We start from the raw sequence: 26,238 nt of genomic DNA on the forward strand, positions 1-26,238 counted from the left end.
AAGGAGGAGGAACAATGAAGAACAGCAGTGCTGGGGCACCTCCATCTTTCTCCTGTCATGCATCATGCAGTCAGGTAAGAGAAAATTTTGGATAACCGTAGTTGGCTTTTCTTGGACAGACATTAAATAAAACCTCAGAATCCAGTCTGCAAAGGACTGGAATAGTAGATAGGAAAGTTCTAAAGGTTGATATCAGATTTAGAGAAAAAAGGGAATTAATTCCAATAATTAGGCACTGGTGAGGCTGTACCTTGAATACTGTTGTTCAGTTTTGGGCCCCTCACTGCAGAAAAGACACTGAGGTGCTGGAGTGCATCCAAATAAGCTGGTGAAAGGTCCAAAGAACAAGTCCTATGGGGGGAACTGGCACTGTTTAGCCTGGAGAAAAGGAGGCTCAGGGGAGACCTTTTTGCTCTTACAGCTGCCTGACAGGGGGCTGTAGTGAGGTGGGTGCTGGTCTCTTCTCTCAAGTACCAAGTGATAGGACAAGTGGAAATGGCCTCAAGTTGCATGAGGGAAGTTTACATTGGATATTGGGAAAAATTTCTTCACTGAAAGGGTTGTCAGGCATTGGAACAGGCTGCCCAGGGAAGTGGTGGAGTCACCATCTCTGGAGGTATATAAATGACGTGTAGGTGTGGTGTGTAGGGATGTGGTTTAGTGATGGACTTGGCAGTCCTGGGTTAATGGTTGGACTTGATGATCTTGAAGGTATTTTCCAACCTAAAACATTCTATGATTCTATGATTATGTTTGTCTGTGGAAGATTTACAGGAAAGGCTTTAGTACAATCATTCAGTCAAGGAACCACGTAGTTGATTTAGCCCAAACCTGAGACAGCCTGCATTCAGAATATTTGGCCAATGCTACAAAAACTTTGTTTTCCATGTACCAGCGTGTATTTGAATAATTCACGACCTGCTTGAAAGAATTCCATAATCGTTGCTTCCTGAATTAAGTTGTACATTAATGACTTATTCATCATTATTATTGATTCAATATGGCTTTGGTCATAGCAATATTTAGACTCATGTTGAGCACTGCTAAGAAATTAATGCTATACATTACAAAAATGTGTGCGTGCAAATCTCCTAATGATTCTAGAGCATTTCTACTATATGTACAGTATATTCCTTGGTAACCAGCAACATCCATCAATGTACAATGGATTTCAGTGGCAGAACAGCTGGGTCTTCATGTTAAAATCTAAGGTAGATTGATGAATGAGTTCAGCAGTAGTCTAGCTATTCAACATCGCAGAATAATAAGAAATATAATTTCCTGGGAACAGCAGCAGGTTTCAACACTGGGAGCGAGCTAATTCTAGAGATGTTGTATAAAATCTAGGCTTCATAGAAAAGAAGAAATCATGGCTGGGCAAGCCAGCTTTTGCCCAGTTAGTGGTTTTGAAACAAGCAAATTAGAAGTTGTCTAGGAAAAGAGTGCAGATGAAAATCCAAAACAAGCACCTGCATTCCTTGGTTATGTTCATGTTAAATCTATGCATATGCTTTCTGTTTCTACAATAAAATGAATCAGCCTGGGTTCGCAGCATCCCTGTGCTCTGAGGAAGTCAGATCCCAATCTGATCTGTGCAGCTTCAACATCTCCCTAATCTGAAACAGAACCGCTACCACCCCATGAAGATTTTGAAAATAATTGAGGTCTGACCAAAAACATTTGGTGGTTTATATGAAATTCATTTATTTCCTCTTCCTTTTTCTATGGAAATGTTCTGGCTTCCTGGTTTATGGAAAGGAAAGTATGTTGAAAACAAGCGGTTTTCGTGGTACTGCCTAATGATAACTGTTTAATATCAAACTTTCCACTGAGACATAGCAAATTCCCAACTCTTAATTTGTGCCACCAGAAAAGTGGAATATCCCAGAATTAATAGTTATATTTATAGTCTTTCAAGTCCACTTTACATCATTCATTTTCATTCTTACAATATTGAACAGAATACTAATGAAAATAAACTCTAATTGTATGTTTCATAAAGATGTTAGCTGGCTGCATTATTACTTGTTTTACAAGGAACAAAAAAATGCACACTTATGACTTATTATTGCTTTATTGTGAATATTTTGTATCAAACATTTGGAAAGCTTTGCCTGTTTTGTAAGACATCCATGAGTTAGAACTCTAAACCTCGTCTGCAGTTATAGTCAATGCTAACTGAATCTCCCATTAAAATCATAGGTCTTTGTTTGTCTGTCCTTTATCTACATAAAAATAGACTAGCATACACTAACAAAAGCTCAAACTTTTGGTAACCAATTCATTTAAAATCTTGAGGGAATAAGAAAGTTGCTACATGAAAAAAAACCTCACAAAAGCCTCATATATGAGCCTTTAAAGATCAGAGTGCCTGTCAGTAATGTCAATTAACTGATCTGATTTTTTTTCTCTGTTCACTGTTGCTTTAGGCAAAGAATCTACTATAATGAGCACACCGTGGGACCCAAGATACCTCTTTAATTAGTCTAATTGAAGGAAAAAATGCAATAATGGTGGAATTGGTGATAGAAATTATGTCAGAGAAGCATGAAGAGTAAGATAGAAAAGAACTGCTGCTGTTGAAATCACCTTGCAATTTCAGTGAGTACAATTATCAAATCTCCCACTGACGCTGAAAAATCTGGTAAACCAAATGAGAAGAGTTAGAAGATCTGGGAATTACTGTAAAGGTCCATGAAACACTTGAAGGCAACAAGCCTGAGTCCAGCCAACAGAAGCTTGTCATCTGGCACAATACTGATGCTCATTCTTCAAAACAGAAAACATTCCTGACTTCAGTGGGTCTGTTTTTCTAGCAAGCAAAACAATTATTTTTGGATGCTACATTGCTAACACAAGTCCGCTCTGGCTGAGCTCCACCTGAGCTTTTGATGTTCAGTCAGGAGACTGAACATCTTAAATTTAGAAGGGAATGCTCCTACCTGGCCAATTCAAGTGAATTGAACATTGGACTAGTCACTTAAAAGAATGTTTCTTTGCCAGCTCATCCACATGAACTGGCTTTCGTGCTGGTATGATAGGTTTCATGAGCAGAAAGTGACACACATGTTTGTGTGTTCTAAATAAAAGCCTTTTGTGGGTGGATCATTACATAAATGATTTTTCTGTTTGATTAGGGCTGGGATAACTGAAAGATCAGGAACATTTTCACAGGTTGCTGATTCTGTGCATTTGAAGAGAGTGAGTCTGGCACAGTGCATGTATCAAAGAGAGTGAGGACAGAGAGTGACAAAGGTGGTCCTGATGGATTTTTTTTCCCTGGTGTTTGAATGTGAACTTCATTTTATGGAGATGTTTTTAACTGGTGTATGTATGCAACTGTAAGAAATCATGAGGACATGAGCAGCCTTCCCTTCCCTATTAAAGGCAAGCTGTGAGTGTAGTTCAGCCCTTCTGAAAAAAGATCTGGCCCAATATGAACCCTGAATATTGCAACAAAACACCCACTGGAAGAAGAGAGAGAAGACAGGATCCATGCCAAATAGGTATTTCCGAGTAAGGGAGACTCATTGTGCAAAGCCTAATGAGGGCTGAGAAACCATGTCTCTGGGATCCATCCAGATTCCATGAATAAGTCAGAGAGGGACTGACGAAAGCTAATAATGCTCCATGGTCATAGTCTCAGATTCCTCACTCAAATTCATGTTCATTGTAGGCTTACAGTCATTAGGAGAGAAGCAGTCTCTGCTCTGCAGAAGTGTCCCAGCCTCAGCCACTGTTGCTGTTGGCCACCGTGTGCCATTAAAAAATAGTTTGTTTTTACAAACGTGGCCCTTTTCATTAAAATATTTTTTGTGGCTCTCTGACATATTTTATGAAAGGCATACTTGAAAAATCACTTGATAGAAAACTTCGCTTCTTACTCTGCAAAGCCTTTCAGGTGGACATCTGCTAAATTAACCCCACCCCAGTTTATGGAAAGCATTTTGGCCATACAGGACATAGCGAGGTGTTGGCATGGCATGGGGAAGCTGAGGGAAGGTGCAAATGTGACCGAGTGTTTGATGCTTAGAACTAAAAGTCACAGTGACTGTCATTGATACACATTGGAGGGTTTATCAGAAAATCCCTCTCTGAAGGCTCTGAATTCTTGCTCATGTCAGGTAAACCCCCACATTCGTCCAGGGAATTAAGTGTTGCTGTCAAATGCCCCAATGATTAGTTTCTGACAGATTTTTGGCATATGCTTTAGCTTAACAGGATTGATCCCGCACAACTTAAACCAATGGGGACCTTGTGACTTGAAAGGGATGGCGGATCATTTTGAAGAATCTGTAATATGAACTACTTGGGTGCTAAGTCCTTGACAACTAGTTGTGGTTGGCTTACATTTTTCAAAATTACTTGGATACCTTGAAGAACCCTTAATATCCCTATCACTCATTTCCTCCCACCTGAGCACAGAATATTAGGAATCACTGCTAGAAGTGTAAATGCGCACAAGTTTTATTACTGGAAATTATTTTCTAAAAGACATAGCTCTTGGAAATAGGCTGAACAAAGAGGGAGGAGGAAAATGAAAAGTAACTGCAAGAAAAAACTGTAAATAAGTATTTTATTCTGTGTGCTGTAGTCTTAAATAAAGCACATCGCCTATGAATTTACCTACAGAATAGCTCTGTGCTGACTTGAGAATGACTCCAGGAATCCATAACTGACTTAAGACGTTAGTACAAATTATTCTTTTAACTGCAGATTGCTTAAGTCTGCTGTTTGTTAAAAAATGCCAATGATTAATGCAGTCCATGATTTTTGTAAAAGTTTTTTTTTTTTTTTTTTTTTTTTGTCAGAATCCAAACCAAGTCATTTATTAACAAGGAAATAATAGCAATTTTTGCAAAAATTTGGACAGCAAAGGAACCATCTGTTTACCATGTTCAGCTCTCTTTTGTGGTTACATTGAGAAAGCTACTATCCTATGTAGCTTTAGAAAAAATTCAGAAAAGAAATATGTGAGTGCTATGAAAAGGATAGCAGCACACCTCTTGCTCCAGGGATTGTGACAGTACACATAGAAAAGCAGCTGGAAATAGTTGGGGAGAGGATGATGGGAGTATAGGTCTGGTTTCAGTTATTCATACATATACCAGCACTGGCATGGCATTAGGATGCTAATCAACATTTCTCTCTCAGGTTTTCACTTCTCCCTTGGAAAATTAGCTGAGGACTGTAAGATCTCTCTTGGGTTCATAATTTTAAGTTTTGCATAAGATTTTCTTCCAAAGCTAAGCTTCCAAAAGCCCTCTTGACAAGTTGCGGGGGTGGGAAGGGGAAAAGAATTTTTTTTCCCCATTATGTATCTTTTTTTCCAATTTTCTGCATTCTTGCCCTTTATCCTTTTCCATCTTCATGCTCTTATTTCACTAGCACCTTTTCATTCCTTTATATTTCTGTGTGTGTGTGTGTAAGCGAGACAGAAAGAGTGAGTCCATCTTTCAACTCTTTGGCTGTTGCTTTGGGGATTGTCCTTGTTCCTTGGCCTCCTATTCACAGTGTGCCAGGTGGGGACATGGCCCATTCCTGCAGCTGGACCAGTGTGCTCCCAGACATCTCCTGAGGTTCATGCAGGAGACATGCAGAGGGTTTGGCTGGGTATTTACTGATCCTGTGTAGGAGCTGTAGTAGTCCACAGCTTCGGGGCATAGCAGGAGATCTGAAAGTAGCTGGGAAGAGTTAATCCCTATTTCATCCGTACCTACTGGAGAATGAATGTGGGTGGCCTGTGGTTTAGGTGGAGCTGAGGTCACGATGTTTCCTCACCTTTCCTGCTACTCTTGTCTGTTCTGTGCTTCTCAAACCTGTCAGACAATTTTCTTTCCCAGCTGTTTCCTCAAATTGGGAAACATTATTTGCCAACCAATGCAATGCTATGTGTCTTCCTGCAATACATTTATCAGTGGAAGTGAGCATTTTGTTTTGGCAGACAGCTATTAGTCACAAAGATCTAGTTTTATAAAAATAGGTTACTGTGTTTGGTGTTGCGTAGCTGAAATGATGTAAATGGCACAGATCAATCTTCAGAATGAGAACTTGGGCAAGACTGAGTGAAGCAATGTTTAATCCATTGAAATGTTTAGGCCTATCTCTTTATAACCCACTGTAACGCATAGGGAATCCTTCTTCATGTAAACTAGCATGACCTTGTTCTTCACAGCTTTACAGTGTGGGTAGGTAAAATTCAAAATCAAAACAGTTTTTTACATTCCCTTTGCACAGATGTGACTTCTCGGAGGACAGAATGTTGTCATTCCCAGAAAGTATGGATTACTTCAAAGGAGAAAAAAAAAAAAAAAGTGTTAGTGGGAAATGTGACAAATAAGGATGTAAAACATGCTTTGGTAATATCTGTTGGTTCACTGGTACTGTTTCTCCTTCCTTGTACTACATACAGTCTTATTAAATCAAGAGCTTGATCTTAGCCTTGCTTCCCTCACGATACTCAAGAATCTCAAACAGAAAACTACAACTGAATTTTAAATTATGTGTATATTTGGTCTTTCACAGCATGACTATTGGTAAAAATGCTTAAATCTCTGCCAAAAGCAAAGCCACTGATATTACTAGGAATGTGGAGGTTTTCTGCTCTGTTTCAGGATGCCTTAGAGAAAAGAGTGGAACTGCTCAGAAGTCTGTCCCTCTGTCACAGGTTGACCCTGGCTGCATGCCAAGTGCCCACCACAGCCGCTCTGTCACTCCCTCTCCTCAGCTGGATGGGGGAAGAAAAGGTAACGAAAGGCTCACGGGTCAAGGAAAGGACATAGAGAGATCACTCACCAATTACTGTCATGGGAAAAACAGATGACTTGGGGATACCTAGTACACCAGCATATCTGCCAATTTCTTTCCGTGGGCCACAATTAGTCATAGTTTTAGAATAACCTGTATTCCCCTGTTTCAGTTTTACAGAACAGATCTTTCCAGCAGTTTAACCTGGTTTAATCTTAACTGAAGATTGCTGGAATGGGAGAAGAAGAAGGGGGAGGGGAGGGATTATCTTTATTTATTTATTTTTGTCCGGTTAAATTAGCATAGAAATGTGTTTTGAGAAGAAAACCAGAAAAGAGCGCAAAGAATTTGTTAGTGGCTTCCTTATGCCAGCCTTTCCTGAGACTGTGAGGGTACAGCTGACTTGGAGCTATAGAAATAGCCAGGTTAAATGCTAGTACTGCCTTGTAGCAAACCGGGTGGGAATGGTTTTGTTTCCTCTTGACCTCTGATGACTCCCATTTGTGTACAGCTGGTTACTAGGACTTTGCATGCAGAACCACATTTGTTCTTCGTACAGTTTACATATATTTTCTCATAAAGAAGATGAATGGTGCCTTGCAGCCAAAGTCTTACAGAGCATTTGACTTTTAAATGGGGGGTAGTGAGTGTAGGAATGGAATGTGTACGTGTGAACCGCTGTAAACTTTCAGGTCCTTTCATGGCAAAGGGATGGCCTGGTGACTGAACAGCACCATCTTGGGATGCTCTTTCTCCTGCCCTCTCCTCCTTGCAGAATAAATATTTCTACAGAACCTGTGGTCTTCTCTGTTCAGGTAACACCACAATTTGGGCCATTTTTGTTACAAATTTGAAAATATTTCCAGACTACATGAAGGGTTGGTTCATACTTGGTGGAGGGAAACTTTGAAGGCTGTAGACGTTTTTTCACTGTTTTTCATGCAAAACGTAGCTGTCTCTCATTTAATAGATTCACATTGAATTTACTTCCTGCCCTTTAATGATGGCCTGCGCACTTCCCTGGACTTATTATTTCAGAAGGTTTCATTTAAGAAAGTTCTTTCTGTAAATTAATGTACTGCAGATTTATCCTTCAGCATGTCCATATTTGATATATACAGTATTTAAGTTTGTATTCACTTAGCAAAGCATTTACTCCATTATCATGTAATCATTTCCAGTCCAAATACAGAATCTAGAAATTAATGTACTATAAATTTCTTCTTGCAGCAGTTTTATTGCTATATTAGTTATTAAGTTATGTTTGCATTGAACTTCCAAAATAGGAAAGATAGATAAGAGATTTGTTTATGTTTTAAATTAAAGTGAGTTTTTTATAGGTGGTCCAGACTGAAAGGCTAAAGATTATGGCACACACACTATCTTTACAACTGGTCAAATGTTGTCAATCAAATTTGGAAAAGTTAGAGTTTTGACATGACTTTGTGATATTACATTATCATAATTCTTTTTTTTTTTTTTTTCTGGGAGGGTGATATATTTTTTTAAAGGTCATTAAAAGCATGTATTGGGAAAAAAATTAAAAAATATTGTATCTCTAATTTTTTCTTCACTAGCTCATCAATGAAAAATATTAAGATTTCATACTTGCAGTTCTTTTTCTGTTCAAAGGGTCCTAAACTCCTTCATATCAAGGAGACTAAGCAGAAAATAAATAGCTAAGGTAACCCCTTAGGTTCTAGAGAAGCTTGATCACCTCCATGTGGAGCTGGTCAGTAGCTCAACATGCAACATAACTGCTTAACAGTAGCTTAAGACGGGGGGTAAGTGTATTTTAGGATTCTGTTAAGTCATAGCTTCATTGTAACTGAATCATCCATAGGGTCACTGTTTTCCCTATGAGGCAGAGAGCTCTTAACTGAGAGTCCCACTGGTGTCTACTCCATGTAAGCATTGTGATGTATTTGATGTACTTAAGCAAGGAAAGATGTTGAAGTCTAAGTCCAATCTGTATAGAAGGCTCAGAAATTATAGAGAAGAAAAGAAATAGGTCATTTTTGGTATTGTTCTCTCTTATTGATACCCAAATTTTCTTACCAGCTTCAGCAATATGATATAAGACTGTTAGAAAGAATATGTCATATATTAATCTCTAGATTTCATACTGCCCTAGTTTCAGCTGGGACAGAGTTAAATTTCTTCCTAGTAGCTGGTATAGTGTTCTATTTTGGATTTAGTATGAGAATAGTGTTGATAACACACTGATGCTTTTATTTGTTGCTAGGTAATATTTATATTGAGTCAATGACTTTTCAGCCTCTCGTGCTGTGCCAGCAAGAGGGCTGGAGGGGCACCAGAAGCTGGGAGGGGACACAGCCAGGACAGCTGACGCAAACTGGCCAGAGGGATATTCCATACCACATCATGTTACACTCCAGTTTATATACTGGAGGGAAACCTGGCTGAAGGCCACTGCTCAGGAACTGGCTGGGCATTGCTTGGTGAGTTTTGAGCAGCTGCATAGTGCATCACTCCCTTCGTATATTTTAATTCTTTTACAGTAATAACTATTATCATTATTTTTATTTTCCTCCTTTTCTAGTCCATTAAAGTGTCTTTATCTCACCCTGCAAGTTTTATCGCTTTTACTCTTCTGATTCTCCGCCCCCATCCCACTGACAGGGGGTGTGGGGGTGCAGTAAGTGAGCAGCCGTGTTAAACCATGCTGGGGTCAGACCATGACACATATTTACACTGGCAAGATTATACGGTAGATAACAGAGTATCTAGTTCTTTGCTGGATAAGAAACATGTTGTGTATATCAGATTTAAGAATAAATCTGCAGTACAAAAGGTTATATACTTACATCTGTTTACCCATACAGATACTGTCAGTATCTGTATGGGTAATACTGAAAAGTATTTTGTTTGATTGATCTTTTCTGTTTCTTCCTCTGCTTTCTCTAATGTTAGACAAGCTACTACTATACATCACTAAGCCCCATTAAGAACAAGATAAAAGAACAAAAAACCCCATAGCAGAACTTTTCAAGCCACGATATGTTTTTCTATTGTAAAATGTATATATTCTATATTAAGATATGTTACACAAAATATATAAGTAGCTATATACACGTTGGGGTGTAATATGTCATTTTATGAGAGATGCATGCGATGTTTGTTGTCCAAAATAAATCTCTAGTCCCTTAAAATACGAATTAAGCACAAGTGTGTTGGGTTGGTGGAGAAGAGGGAATTTATATTCTCTGTTTGACTTCCTGTCTGTCATTCCCATCCCTTTTTTCGTCAGCTATTAAAATGCACAGAGCCACTTCTGCCAGCCCACTTATCCCCTGCCACATTGAATCAGCATTTCCACAAAGAGTGTTTGCTCTGAGCTTGGAGCCATGGCAGATGGACTGGAAGAGCCACTTTCTGGTGATTCAGTGCAGCAGGGGACACATGCTCAGATGATGGCAATGGTGCACAATTAACGTAGGCTAAAAGAGCATCAAGGAAATTGTAGAGCGGAGCGAAAAGCTGCAGAACCCTTAGCTGCAACTCACTCAGGGTTTTCTAATTCTTTTTGCAATAAGGCAAAAAGGCGAGTTAATAAAGCACTGAATATTTTTTATTAAGTCAAACTATTGCTCTGTTTTTGTATAGAATGATGAAATAGCAATGGACTACAGCTGACTTCTGTATGAAAATGTTCTTAGGGAGAGTTTTTGGAATGCGGGTGACAAATTGTCTTGGGTTTGCCGTTCTTTAGCAAAGATTTACAAAACACTCACAACCTCAGTTTCTTTGATCATTTTAATACTTTAAAAAAGAAAATGTTCTTAAGTGATATTTACTGAGAAGTGGGTTTTATTATAAGTTCCCTTGTACTGCCACGCTAATCAGTAGTTATGGCTGATTACTATAACTGTTCCATAAGGTGTGGGACTGAAGCATGGAGATTTTTTTAAAACATTGCTCAGCATCTCCCAGGAGGGGAGTGGCCTTTCCACTTAGACACAATGGGCTCATTCCAACCTTTGCTCAGTGCTGTGCTTTCATAATTCTGTCTACCTGGGCATGAAAACCACCATGCTGCCTAGTGTATCATGCCGCCTTTCCTTCTCCAGCCCTGCAAACGTTCTTGGCTGTTAAAATAAATAGCACTAATGAGATCTCCCCAGCAGCCTCTGCAGACTCTTTGGAACTTCTCCATTTTCAAGGTCACAACTCTGCTTGAGGTTGATAAATTCATGAATTAATAATACTTAGCACTTTTCATCCATGAATGTCAAAGGTGAGAATCCATTGTTATTCCCATTTTTATCACGGAGGAAATTGAGCTGTAGAAGTGACATATACAAAATTATTTTGGAAGCCAATAGTAGATCCAGGAAAAGAACATAATTTTCTGCACTCAGCTTGCATTGTAGCCATTGCATCACATTGCTTCACAGTGCCCTTTGTGCAACAGCACAGTCTTATTAAAGTTGAGATTTGTCACCCACGAGTCAGGAAATGAAACTCTGTCACACAGTGTGTTCATTGTACATTTTTATTCGACGTGGCCTATACATTACCAAGTGGTCATCCTTTTTCCAAAGGGTAACTTTCAGGGGACCTTGTACTAGTAACTGATGCATATTTAGTTGTTTACTGTAAGTCTTATTTGTTTTACACCACAACAGTGAACTAAACAAATTTTATTATACTGATTTTCATGACTCTACTAATCAGGACCACTCTATTGCTTTGGCTTTTAAAAAGTAATTTTAGAAAATGTCATACAATACAAATAAATGTCTTTAAAACATTTCTGGGACAGTCCAAAGATGATTTGGACACTTTAGAACTCTCATGGAACATGAGAAAAGTAATGGCAAAATGTCCAGGGTAAAGACCGTTCCTTTCGGAAAGTGGTCTCTTGTCATGCTTAACTTTGACATTCCTCACAAAAATCTGTTGTTCAGTGAGAACTTTCTGTCTTTTCCAGTACCAGCCTTTTTTCCCCAAAGGACCTCTTGACTGTCTATTACAATTCTTGTTTCACTCTCAAAACACTTTCATGAAATGAGTACTTATAAGCACCTCTATTCAGGTAAGCACTCCAGAAAATCCTCTAGGTGTTTCAGAGGAGGTGCTGGAGAAACACTCAGAGCCATCAGAGTAATGCTTTTCTCTCCTGGAGAACTCTGGGAGAGCTGTCCTTGAGAAACACTGAATGCTCTGCCAGGCACTTCAGCTACTGTTTAGCCATTTAACAACTGAGATAGCTTCAGGTACAACCCTATGCAGAAATTACAGATAGAGTCTATTAACCTGGGGGCTGGGACAGGCAGGCTGGTTGTTGACAGGCTCTGGGCAGGTCCTGCTTATCAGTTTTATTGTTAAAATCCTGAAATTGCTTCGAGGAAACAAAGTGTAAGGTTGTCTGTCTTTCTAAAAACTGGTTTAAGCTTAAATTAAATACTAATTTTTTACACAGTTTCTTTTGGCAAAGGGCAGCCACAATGTAAAAGACCTTAAAAATAACAGTGGTTCTACCTATACTGATTTTATTGACATGATTTGGTGCTTCTTTTTCTAAGCTTAAGCTCTTCTTTTTTTTAATCTCAGAAATATTGTCACTGAACTACTTCTGTGTTATTGTCTCTGCTGCCTTGGACTGTATCATTTGTGGATTTGTTTCAAAAGACAACTTCATGAAGGAAGGAAAAAATTCAGAGAAAAATGCCATAATGGCAATATAGTGGCTGATAAAAAGTGGCAGATTTATGGCCTTGAGGAATGAAAGATGTTGTTTATCTGTGTAGCTGGTACAGCATGCTCTTTGGCAACTTCTTCCCAGCAGCCCACCAGTACACTGACACCCTGAGTTTTAGACACTGTGACTCTGTATGTAGGAGAACTGGGTCAGTTTAATTTTGCAGCAGCTTTCTCAGTCCATAGAATTTATCCGTTCCTGGAGGGCAGACCTTGTAAATTGGTCAGGGTGGCACTTGCTGCCTTTTCTGTTTACATGTTTTGCAAATGTTTGGCATTTAGAATTCCTACTACACTGTGCATTTAAATCACGATTATTTCTGTATAGAAAGACTTACCTCGCTACTAACAATTTCTCTTTTTCCTCTCCCCACTTCTAAGGACAGATGCATCTAACTTCCTGTGAAAGATCCCAAATAAAATAGCCTAGTAATGTGGCAATTTCCTATGTTAACGAACAGTATAACTGCAACTGCCACTAGAGGGCTTTACAAAGGACCTACATCTCACCCCTGTTACACCTTTTCCCATCTGGAGTAATTTAATGGAAAATCTAGTTGTCCATTTTTCCTTAAATTTGAGACAGACTGACATTTTTTTTCCCCCTTTCTTAATTAAATCAAAGTTCAGTTTAATAAATCTTGTAGATGACTTGCTTCTTGAAAGTTAGGCTAAAAAGGAGACAGAAATTTTTCGAGATATGGCTTGGAAAATGAAAAGTTTTCCTTGACTGGGAAGACTGACAGCTACTCTTTAAGGTCAGTTTGCAGGCTGGTCCTTTACACGCCTTTAAGGTGACTATGTTTAAGGACAGAAGCTCATCGTCTGTCACTTGGTGCTGAGTGGAGGGGGAGCCTGGTCACCAGGGTGCTCCAGTCTACCAGCAGCCAAGGCTTCGCAGGGCTCAAGCACTAATACAAAGCAACAACATGTCTTTAGGGTCTAATGACTAAAATTCATCTAATAATACTTAGCACTTACCATTTTGGGTACATCTTCAAAGACCTGAACTAATAGCAGCTAATTTAATCTTCAAACAAGCTGAGTGAGGAGCATTATCGTGGCTGTTGAACAGGGCCAGAGCAAAGGACCAGCACTGTAGAGGAACAGGAACGTATGGCTCTACCCAGCCACTTCGTGCCTGACTGGAAGGGAATGGTTTCAGTGGATTTAATCCAGATCAGTACTTAAGTGTGGCTGCTGACTCTTCCCAAGTCCTAAATAGCTGTTATTTTAAAATCTAAAGGTGAAGTCAAGGTTATAACTAGGGGGAAAATAACATAATAATAAAAATAAAAATAAGAGTATTCTTCCTATGGGCCTGGAAACACATACCTTGTTTTAGGAGGTGGATAAGCCATCAACGAGAGGCAGCATTTTAGTTCCTTCTCCCCAGAGCTCTGATTCTGAAGGGCCTCATTTCCAGATTCCCCTGAATTATTTTAAAATGGGAACTCAGATTATTCAGCTGGGTACTTTGCAGGGTCCCTGGAAGACTGCTGCTGCTGTGCTACCCCACAAGTGCTGGAGGTGGTGGATGCATTGCAGCCCCTGCTGTCCTTGGTGGTCACATTGTAGGGGTGCTTCTGGGGGGGAAAGCCACCATGGCACAAGTGCCTTGGTGTGAAGGAGGCAGAGCACCGTGTCTCTGTGGCAGCACAACCTGCAGTGGCGTTCCCCATGACAGCATGGAGCAAAGCGGTGTCCAGCTCCTCAGAAGCCCCATGGACCCTGTGCCAAGCCCACCTGCCACAATCCCCTTCCTGAGCGAACACTGCCACCTTTTCTGGTGCTGCCCAGCCCAACCTTGGCACACTCCCCAGCCACCGGTACCCAAAGTGGGCACAGAGTGAGAGTTTCCTCTTCATTGACTCCACGCCACATGGGGACATCCTGAAGGGGGTTGGGGGAGCAATAGATTGTACTGTAAAATGGGTAAAGTGCCAGAAATAGAGATTATATCTATAAAGGAGTAGACGAGGACATAGGAGGAAATGTCTAATCTACAAAGGAACAATGTATTTCCTTCTAAGTAGAAGGCCAGTCCTGACTGGAGGTTCATTTGATTTAATGAAGCCATTGGCAGGTCTTTTTGAAAAAAAAATCAGAAATCTAGAGAGCCGAGTTCACAGGAAAGGATGCCTGATGAATTTTCTGAAGTCTGTATTCAGCCTTCTCTGAAGCCTGCAGTAGGTAATAATTTATAGTCAGATGTAAAATCAACAAACTTAAGGCTTTTGCTTAGGTTTAAATAAATGAAAATAAAACCCACCAATAAAAAACGCCAAACCTCATGTTTTATGCTGTCTCTCTTCTGTTGGCTACAGAAGAAGTACATATAGTCACTGGTGTTCCCTAATGACCAATTAGATCTAAAATTTAAATTTGGGATACATGCTCCATAGGATGTCCCAGAACCACCCTCTTGAGTTGTCCTTTATCCTTTGGTTGCTTCTGGAAATGATCATATCACATACATACCTCACTACCTTGCACATCCACATCCACTAGCATCACCTTCAGAAAAAGAGTAAATGAGTTACTGAGGTTTGGTTTTCTGCCCTTGTAAATTGAAAACCAAGCATTGAAGCACACAGATTTTAAGTACTTATGTAAATACATATATATGTATGTATGTTTGCTTAATATTAACACCTAGTTTTAAGCAAACAACCTAGTTTAAAACAAATAACACCTAGTTTTAAACATGCACCTGTACATACTAATATGGTTAACTGTTAATTTTTGCAGGAACTGCAAAAATGTTAAGGTCAAGTGAGATGGTTTGTTTAAAGATTCTATTATTTTACTTTTTAGTAAAACTGAAGGGGTTTTGAAAGAAAAAACATTTTGAATGAAAGAAAATTCTTTGCTCTAAGAGTGTAAAAAAGATTTAGTTTTTAATATCAATATTTTTAGTATTGATTTAATATTGGTATTCAAAGGGGTTTTTAAATGAATAGTTTGTTGCCAAGCTTTTTATACTGAAGAGAGCATGTGTATTTCGTTGCGATACTGGTCAATTTGCTGTGTTACTTGTACTCCAAAACCTTGGCTCCAGCCCCCAGTTCTCCCTCACAGTGACTGGTCCAATGGAGTGATGCTTCCTTTGGTCAGCCAAGCCAGTATGGCTGCAACCTCAGTTGGTTGTCACCATTGCTATGCTCCTACCACCGTTTCCTTGTAATTGCACTTCAAAACATCAGGAAACTGAGATTCCAGAGTGGTTTTGTGGACTTCACAGCTTAAGGGACATAGTAAGTACAAACCTTCATCTCTTCCTCTTGCATTATCTATTTTGTTGTGATATCATTTTATGAACACTCCGTACATTTCACAGGATGGTGCATGCCAGAGTACCATCAATATATGATTTTTTTAAGTTGGCTCATTTTCGTAGCCTTGCTCTTGCCATGGATCCAGTTCAGGTGAAGAAGAAAAAAGATACATTACAGCACTAGCCATTGTTTTGGAAGATTGGTGCAGGGCAGAAATTTTGGGTGCCTTAGGCGGGTAAGCAATAATAGGTTACCTGCCTGAGGTATTAACTCTAAGAGCAGCGATAGCCCCTTGTATGTCTACAAAAAAAGTCTTAGAAGAGGAAGAGGTGTAACGTGATCACAGAGTGCTCAGAAACGTATTCATTGCTCTGCTTTGTCTTTGTAAATCTTTTCAATGTTCCGAAGGACAGCCGTGCTGTGGCTGCTAGCTATTAGGACTGCACACTGCTTTTCAGATTTACAGCTGTGTGCTTGTCATTTCCAGATGCAGTTTTACTAAGACAGTCACTCAGGAAACGTTGTGAGAAGCAGCAGGTTTCCAGTAAAACATGCCCATAAACACCACGGTTGCTGGCAAAATAAGACTTACACCCAGATGCTTTAGGAGAAAAACAGTCTATTCTTTGTTCACTTTTACCCTGAGGGTTCAACTCAGATCCATAAATATGTACAATGGAGCAGTCCATCCAGCTCAGCCGACCGGCGGGACACGCAGTTCCCCATCTCAGGCGCTTCTGCTATTTCTGTTGCATGGGTCTGTGCAAGGGTTCTAACCAATGGAAATAATTCGGAAAGCTGTTTCAATCACAACTGAAATCATCGGCTGTGAGGTTATTTTTGTTCTCAGCTCAGCTATAGCTAGTTGGGAACTGGACTTTAGCAGAGAAACACATGAATTCGGATGGAGGCATGCACAAAACTCCTGCCGTTTCCAAACTATTCCAACAACACCCCTTTCCAGATCCTCTGGAGTCTGGGAACAGCAAGACCGCAGCACAAAAATTGCAGAGGTTGAGCTGGCACCTGGCAAAGGATAAGCGACATGGGGACCGCGGGCTGCTCAGGCACTGCTCGCCTTCCTGCTGTGGGATGGAAGCACTGGCTGGAATCAGGGATTTCTGGGAGCAGCCGCTTTTCCTTACGGCAGCAGGCTCCACATGCTGGCTGGCCTTTGCAGGGACAGAGACAAACTTTTGTTCACCAGAGTGGGGTGGTAAAATCAATAATCCGTAACATGTACGGAGAAGTTGGTAAGCATCTTATACAACTTACGTTTCTCAGCATGCGTATTGACTGTATCTGTAGAACTCTAAATACCAGAGCCAGCCACACTTCAGGGACCTTTTTTTTTTTTTCTTTTCTCTCTTCATCTTTTTTCTTACTATGGCTCATCTGTTCACTTCTTTATATATTAGGGGAAAAAAAATATTAGAACCATTCCCAACTATAATAGATTTCCTATATTGTTCATTTTTATATGCTGTATTTTGCAAATTAAGATTATAACTAGGACTGGTAACAACATATCACATGACGGGTTTTTTCTGATTTATTTCTCCTAGCTTTTCTTCTTAAGTGAAACAACTTCCTGAGCCAGTTCCTGCTTGAACGGTGAGCAGCAGCGCAGGGAAGACTAGAAACTTCTCCAAGGTGAGTTGCTCCCACAGGCTATGGTTCTTCACAAACTGCTCCAGCCTGGGTGTCCCATGGGGTCACAAGTCCCACCAGCAAACCTGCTCCGGCTTGGGCTTCTCTCTCCATGGGGCCACAGGTCCTGCCGGGAGCTGCTCCAGCGCGGGCTGCCCATGGGTCACAGCCTCCTGTGGGCAACCCCCTGCTCTGGCGTGGTGTCCTCCCCGGGCTGCAGGTGGGGATCTGCCCCCCGCTGACCCCCATGGGCTGGGGGCACAGCCTGCCTTGCCGTGGGCTCCGCCACGGGCTGCTGGGGAATGTCTGCTCCGGCTCCTGGAGCCCCCCCTGCCCTGCCCTGGGGGGCTGAGCTGTTGCTCCCACGTACGCTCACTCCTCTGCGGTGGCAATAGCTCTTGCACGGGGGTTTTGCCCCCCTGCTTGAACCCGTTATCCCGGTGGCGCCTCCGCCATGGCGGCTGGGTGGGCCTTGGCCAGCGGTGGGTCCGTCTGGGAGCTGGCGTTGGCTCTGTGGGCACGGGGGGGCTTCTGGCAGCTCCTCACAGAAGCCACCCCCGTAGCCGTGCCCCCCCCCCCCCCCCCCCCCCGGTACCAAAACCTTGCAGTGGTGTAGCATACACAGAGCACTTTATCTTTCTCCCTCATCTCTCTGATGGAGCAGGGCATTTATTTTTCTGGCAAGTGTTGTGTTTTCTTTTTAGCCTCTGTACCCCCTCTGTAGAATAGAAATCATTTCCTTATAGCTGTTTTTACAGAGCAGGGTAAAAGTTGATGTATTCATTACCAAGGCTTGCCGGGCACTTTTTGTGCAATTTATAGAGATGTACTCAATGAAAGATATCTACTGCCAGCTTGTCAGCCCAAGCACGGGACTGTGCCGTCCTTCTCAGCAAGTGCCTTGTCTTGTGACTCCTGCCTGCTCTCCAGTGGCTTTGAAAAAAAGCAAAGTAGACTTCTGAGCCAAAACAATAGTGACAAATTGAAATGTAGAAGTGATACTTCAGAACATCTCCTGCCCCCGTGCACACGGAGCAGAATGATTTTTACCCCTTGAGATGCTAGCTCATTTTGTAAAATGTTTTATTTCAAAAAATAAAAGAGGAAAAAAAGCTGCTCTTTCTCTTTCCCACATAATTAATTAAAATGTAGGAGACGGTAGTAGCAACATATCAATAATGCTGTAACGTACAAATTTTGCACTTAGTGCATGCTGACCAGAGCTGACACTTCTTGTAGGAGAAAAGTTCTATTTCCCTGAGGATAAAAAGAAAAAATGTTGACATAAACTCCTTAGAACTGTGAGCTGAGAATGCTATTCTCAGCTAATGTCAGATTTTCTTCCTAAAGGATGACGAGCTTCATTACAAATTAATATCTTTATTGTCTTAGTACCCTCATTTCTGATATGGCTTTTTTTGCTCTTTCTGCATAGAGTTGCTCCCCCTGTGAATGTTTTTCCTAATTTCACACTTAAATTTTTCAGGTGCGCCATAAGATTGGCAATACAGTGCATAAAATACTAAACTATTTGGAAATTTCAAAATAAGATATATTTTTTTTTCCAGTTCATAATAGAAAAAGATTTTTCCTGCATTTTAGTAGAAATACTTTTGAGTTTTAGGTTTACCTTCCTAATTTCTTACTCTCTTTGTCTTTCCATTTTTTTGCCACCGGACACAACATTGTCAGAATACCCAGGTTTCATTGCATTTCCATCGCAATATTAGATTTCAATTTTACTTTAAATTTTTTTAAATTTTATTCTAATTTTATTTCCTCTTACCAATAAATATATGTCTGAACATGTGATTTCCTTGGATTTTTTTTTTACTTTTAGAAGTTTCAATTATTTTATATAACTTTATTATAAATGAAGAGATTTCAATATAGTCTCACACTGGGTTTTGCCACATCTCCCGTGTTACTGTTCAGTGAGCAACACAGCAACCAGTGCTCCTTGCCATGTTAACACTTCTTGCTTTTTTTGTACCAACTTCTTATTTTGTCAAAGGCAGCAAGATGTGGCATAGCTTTGGAGATGAGATCCTCCACAGCTGTCCAAAGAAGCAATTGTGAACCATGTTTCAAACCTATTCCTATGTGTTAATGCAGCTTCAAATTCCCAATTTTTCTCTTACCTGGCACATATGGCCTCAGTACAAGCAAACCACATAGGAGGCAGGTGTAATGGATAAAAAGATAAAGAAATTGAATGAATTGAAAAAGAGATTACTGCAAATGAGAGGGAGGATTGTCTTTTTGCATTGAGCAAGGTGTTTCATTAGCATCTTATTCCATTAGCAGAGGGTGTAGTTCGAAAAATAGTGAGGTAAATGTTTATTTTGAATGAGTGTGCATAACAGACAAAAGGTATTAGCGAAGATTCTCTGGAAGCACCTTTCGGTTTAGATCCAGTTTTGATCTTCTCCATATACCCTAGAGTTATACCTAAACATTGTCAGACTATGCAGTGCCCACAGCCTGTCCTTGGAATCATTAATTGAAGGACCTGCTTAAAAGTGATTATGTATCTAGAAAGATTGGCAGTTACAGCTCAGAGAGAGAAAAAACACTGTTCTCCTCTTCTCTTATTCTGTTTTGGGATTGTGCTGATTACATCACTCGGGCAGGGAAGGGTGAAGCACAGTAGTTATGTCACCTTAATGAGGGCAAATAAAATGTGTTTCTTCCAAAGAGGTGGAGAACCTTTTTAATTAGACATTTGTGGAGCACTATTATTTTTTATATGTTATTTTATTGTGGTTGTTTTCCCAGGAATCTGCACTTAACAGAGGGATGCTTTATGTGGTGTGTTCTGGTTTTGTGCATAGAGGCAGAAATTTTAAAATGTTTTTTTTAGGAGCAAGGAATAGCTATAACACATATACATATTATTTATACCTGCTCTTTAGATATACTATCCTAGTTTTTGTCACTTAGAAGTAATAGAAATGGTGAGCTTTTTATATACACTGTTTCCAACAAAGTGTGTGCAACGTGACTTCTGGGGGATCTGTTTGGTTATTTTTGGCAATATTTTTGGTTATATATTGGAAACGTTGTAGCTTCATAGGTCTAGCGCTCTGTAGTAAAAAACTCTATAAAAATTTCTTATCACTATTTTCATAGGTGAATCTTTTTCATAGAAAAAAAGGCATCTAAAACAAAAATCTCCAAGATAGTGACAGCCTACCAACTGCATGCATCCACTGTATTTTGAAAGTAAATTCCAAAAATTTTGGAATGTTGTAATGTTTTTGAAAATCTTTCACATTCTTGAGTTTTCTGTCTGAAATGACCTGGACTAGAGCAGCGACGGAACCTAAAGGGGCTGTGTGAGACCAAATGCTAGATCACTGAAACTGCAGATACCTGGCCACCTTCTGGAAGACACAACTTCCAGAACGAACTCCCTTAGTAGTGATGCATGTGGGTATTTGAAAGCAGCGGACTAAGAACCAAAAAGGTAAGCGTGCAGTTGACTTTGCTTTTGACATGATATACTGAGAACGAGCTTGTGTCTTAAATGTTGTCCTTTGTCAGGAATTTAGCTTTGGAGGCTAGGAAAGTGTTTGGATGTGACGCTTGGAACTCCCATTCCACCTTCTTCTAATCCTTTTCTTTCAAAGCACAACTGCCATGGAGGAGCTAATGCCCTTGTTTAATATAATAACTCCATGATTAATATATCCCATCAGTGTGTGGGAAACCTGAATTCAATTTCCTCCTCTGCCTGAGGGATTTGAACTCCAGACCACACGAAGTGACCTGATCAGTAAGCTACCACATTTTGTGGGTGAAGACAACTCCAATTCATACTTCCCAAGATGTTCCAGCAACATGCAAAACCAAATATTAGGGAGATTAATTGCTCTGTTATCTGCAGCTTAGTGTTCAGAAAACACAGGGCACAGAACCCAACTTTTCCTACTCCAAGGAGTAACTCTGTTAGGGTGGTGGATGTCCAAGGTTCTTGTCCTAGCCATGTGTGCAGACTGTGAGCCAGTGGGTGTTTGCTGGCACCGTGTCTAGCTGAGCTCTGCACACCCAGCATACGAGTGCGTACCTATAGTACCCTACAAGCAGGTGTAAGTGTCAAGCTTCTCCACGCTTTCTGAAAATGGTCAGAAGCACCGCTTTAGGGAGCAGGACATCTTGAACACCCAAAAAAAAAGTCATGTAATCGTGGGTGGCAGTCAAGCAAGTCTTTTGAGCATTGTGATTCTGGCATGGGCGTGGGAGTGCACCCACAGCTTTTTGTAGGCTGAAGGCAAGAACTGCACTCCTTTCAAAAGCTGAAGGAAAGGAGGAAATTTCTTGATCACTTTGCTGTGTTTGCAGGGCAATACCATGCTTGGCTGATTGCATTGGGTATGGTTGCCTACTATTCCAGCTTGCTGTTATACTGTTACATTTTATTGGTTGCTCAGTTATTTTCATTCCCAGTGCCACTACAACTCTGAAACCAATTGTGGACGTGTGTAGGTCAAGGGGAAGGAAAATTAAGGGTCATCTTAAGTTTATACAGTGGTGCTTTTTCATTTTATATAAAACTAACTACATTTAGGCTCCCTATCGGGTAAGCTTTTTTTCCCTTGTCTATTATTTTCAAAGAAGAGAGTGCATATGACAGTCTGAGAATAGCACCAACCTGAACACAGATGGTAGGGATTACACCACACTGAGCTTTGACCTTCAAAAGCTTGCAGTTTCTTTTCAAGGTTTCTCTTCTTTGACAGGTGGACTGGCTTTTGTCAATTACTTTCATTAATGCATTTTTTTCATTATGAACAATTACCTGTGCTTTAGACCGTGTCTCAAAATTACAGCAAAGCAGGTTCCAAATTGAAAACCTGAAACTGTTTCCCATATTATTCTCCTTTCTGTTGCCCCAAAGTACTCTGAAGTGCTGGAAGATTTAACTCATAATAAACGAGTATCACCCAGTTTCTACCCATTTCTGTCAGCCACTTGGTCTGCAAGATTCTGGCCAGTGCACAAAATAAAGACTAACCCGTCTAATCGCAGAGTAGGTTTGCGGGGGGCTGTATTTAAAAGATACTTTCTGGGATGTTGAAAATGATAAAAAAAATTAAATATGGGAACAGAAATCAAATACAGATTTTATAATGTGGAAAGAAACCTTGCCCAGGCCAGATACAGCCATTCCTCAAATGTAATGGTACTGTCATATAAACATCAAATGAAAATCACCTATTCCAGGCCAAGATCATTGAACTCAATGGAGTGCATCGATACATGCAGGTGAAAGCAGGATTTAGCCTTTTCTTCACTGAGATACCGACAAGCAGGTCAGAAATTCAAATGCTTATTGGCAACCTCATGAATTGAGCAGTCAGAGCCAGAGTAGCCTGCAGAACTGGGCTGCTGATGTAAGAACAGATTCTCTTGGGAATTTGTTTTTTCTCTTCTGTTTTGGGGTTAGCTGAAAATCCCATAAATGGTTTTCCTCAACATCAAGATTTCTGTGACTGTAAGAAATGTGGGAATCTGTGACCAGTCAATAGGATACTGGATACTGAATACTTCTCCCTCAGTTCAGCATCTCACCAAAAATGTGTAGTTTGTTTGTTTCCAACAGTCAGATTTCCCTGGTAACAATCTATTTATCCCTAACCTAAGGCTGTCTGTTCAGAATATGTAATGAGGAATCAGACCATAACCTACCTGATTGTTACCAGTTTGTGACAATGAGGCAAGATGAGACTCTTCATCTCCTCAGGTCCTTTATATGTCCTCCTTGCCCTCTGCATCTAGCAGGAGGGGCAGAAAGGCTGGCTTTGATCTGACCTGCCCCGTTTGCCCTCACTCCCATGGGAGCACACGCTGTCTGCAAAACCACTGCTCACGGTTTGGCCTGGGTCGTCCTCCTCCTCAAACGACTGGCAGCGGACGGTTGCTCAAGAGCAACAGAGATGAAGGGAAACGTTTGTAAAGGATTGAAATGTTTTCCTGGCTTGGTGCCTCCTTTCACACAGTGCTGAAACTGGAGGGACGGTTTAGTCCCAGATCAAACCTTAAAAGGTGCTAACACACAGGACAGCCAGAGGGATAGAAACTCCTCATGGTACACAAGGGAGATAAGCAATTAATGTTCATTAATGTTAATAAGAGTTACTGCGTAAATCCTCTGTTTCCTGGACCAAGCAGAAGAAAGTGTAAAGCCATAATAAATCTGTCTCAAATTTAGTAATATTTATTCCAACTACAGTATAATCACTAGAATAACATTGTGGTGCTGTAAAACATGTTGAAATATAGTGTTACATCATCGCTGCTATATGTTACTGTACTTTTAGTACAATAAATTATGGTGCAACCCATGTCTTGGGATTAAAACTACAGTTTTAACATGGCGGTTTTAGTCTGCATAATACTCGTGGCTCAGGACAGTAAAAGTTTTGATCAAAAATAAATAGATGATAAGAAAACCACATGGGATTAGCTTTTGTTTGAGAACTTTGTTAAAAAGGTATATATCAATAGCACCAAGTATGAGGGGAAAAAAAAATAATCTGAAATGCTCATAGATTGACTCCATTTTTACCATGCGGCTTATCATTTAAAACTAGCTTTAAAAACAAATGGTAATTTCCCGCAAAAAGTCTTAATCATGTACATAAATGAGCTATTCAGTTTGAAAGCCACAAGCTACCTAAAAACTAAAAACAATTACAGAGTAGGGTTTTTTTTTGTTTCAATACTGAAATGAAAATTATTTTCAGACCCCTGAAAGAGAATTTTGCCTCAGATTCCAGTAGAAGTAGGTTAGGTCTCATGAGTACTACTACAGCGACTAACTTGGAGAAGCTGAGCCAGGTATGTACAGGATTCTTTTTTTTTTTTTTCCAAAATAATATGAGAGGAGGAACATACAGCACATTTTAGAAATTCATATATCAAGAAAGCATTTGTTCAGGTGGAATCTTCCAAAAATTTAATTCAGTACCTACACTGTGTGTTATCTGCAGGTCTAGCAGATGCTTTACAGTCAGAGGAAGTATTTTTTTTTAACATAAAGGTTTTGGAAAAAGGGGAATTACATTAATTTCTTCTATACGTGCCACCCCTTTGAAAAGGTGTGGGAACATTTTGCAGATTAAAACCATGGGAATAATTTCATCACCAACCTGATGCATCTTGATCTGCACAAAAGCTAATTTGCATCCTTTGTAAGACAAAGACTGCAGGAAGAATCGGCCTGTATTTGCTGAGTGCTTGCCTGCATCTCGTACAAACCTTCCCGCTGGTACACCTCCCTGCACATCCCAGCCTCTCTGACTTTCCAGCATGTGGCTTTTTGTCTCCCCTGCAGGGTACCGGTCGGTCGGCATCACCTCTGGGTTCCTTCCTCCCACCCAACTCGCCTTGGGAATTGCCTTAAAGCCTACTGTGGAATGGTAAGTGAGAGCTCCTGACACGGAGGCTCAGTATCCATCTATTACTGTTCCGTTCCCCAGCAGAAAAGCTACAGCCTCTGCCAAAACACTCTAGCAAGTGATTGCAGTAATGCAATGATATGAATAATAACCAGTTCCTTAAGAAACATAGCAGATTTATTTCACAGTTCTTGTCAGTGAATTCTCATAAAACTAGTACTAGCATAGGTGGTAAAAAAATTACCTGAAATAACAAATCTTTCTGTTGTGGTCTTCTTTTGTGCTTATGAATTTATCTGATTATTGATGATATTCTGTAGAATAAAACCCCACAGTACATCAAAAAACATGCAAGAAGACCAAAAGCTTTGCTTTGTCTAAGCAATATATATAGAAGCACTTATGAGAAATACTGTTATTCACTGCTGAAAGTTTACCTGATATGAAAATGTGTTTCACATACTGTGTCACCACCCTAGCCCCCCCCCCCCCGCCCCCAAAGAAAGTTAGCAAAAAGTTTTCAGCAACATTTTTTTTCTTTGTGATATAAGTTTTCATTTTATTATAAACCACAGACTTATTTTTTTGGTGGTTTCACAGAGCAACATTCTGTATGACTAGTTAATATTTTATGATTATGCTCTGAAATTAGCTTTTTTCCTTCCTAATTTGAACTTAAATTTAGAAAGCCCCTTGGGCATTTATTTATTGTCAAGCATTTGTTTAGTACCTACGAAAAAGTACAGGAAAAAGGAAAGGAAGATTAAACAAACTTCAGTGGGATACCTAAAATTTTTGCTTATTGCTAAGTCTGTGCTTAGTTACACTGAAATGGGCCTGACTTGGATGAATGCTAGCAGAAAAGTCACAAATAGTCAATTACAAAAGTGAAATAAATTATTTTGTTCTTGGCAAGAATTTGAGATGAACATGGGTATCTCTGAAAGACGCATTCCCCAAGAATTTGGCTAAGTAGAATTTAAACAAGAATTTAGAGCTACTGAAAAGCAATGGACTGAGCTTTGATATAGAAATTTATTGAAAACATAAGTTCAGTTCATATTTATAGGCACTAAACAAGAATAACAGATTTTAAGATCTCCCTTAACATGTTATTGGTGTAGGAGACTATCCCAAAAGTTTGTGCACACTTTGTTCTTTAATTCAACACTGTTATTTAATTGGCAAGCTCTTAAACAGAGAATACACCGAATTAAAGTAAAATAATCTGTTATTTTTCTTATTAATAACATAATTACATTGCACCACTATAAAATTTCTTTCAGTCTAATTATGTCTAGGCAGAGATTACTGGTAATTAATATAACAAATAATTTTTGCTACAACCAGCAATAATTGCTTTCTTGAAGAATTTTCTAAAACCCTTAAGTAATTTTATTACGTCTATATACAGTATTGCAATAATTCTTTAGCAG

The 26,238-nt window shown here is 39.9% G+C and overlaps 1 long non-coding RNA gene across 5 annotated transcripts in view; it reads left to right on the plus strand.

The window, feature by feature from the left end:
• The window catches only part of LOC308072534, a 120,441-nt gene that overhangs the window by 22,491 nt on the left and 71,712 nt on the right, over positions 1-26,238 (plus strand). For 4 of the 5 annotated variants that reach the window (XR_013931694.1, XR_013931695.1, XR_013931696.1 and 1 more), the window contains exon 1: positions 1-26,238. This exon is cut by the window's left edge and continues 22,491 nt beyond it; it is cut by the window's right edge. This is a non-coding gene — a long non-coding RNA (uncharacterized lncRNA). The other variant, XR_013931698.1, reaches the window with a different exon arrangement.

The sequence above is a fragment of the Falco punctatus genome (genome assembly GCF_963210335.1).
Source record: "Falco punctatus genome assembly, chromosome: 13".
NCBI classification, from domain to species: Eukaryota; Metazoa; Chordata; class Aves; order Falconiformes; family Falconidae; genus Falco; species Falco punctatus.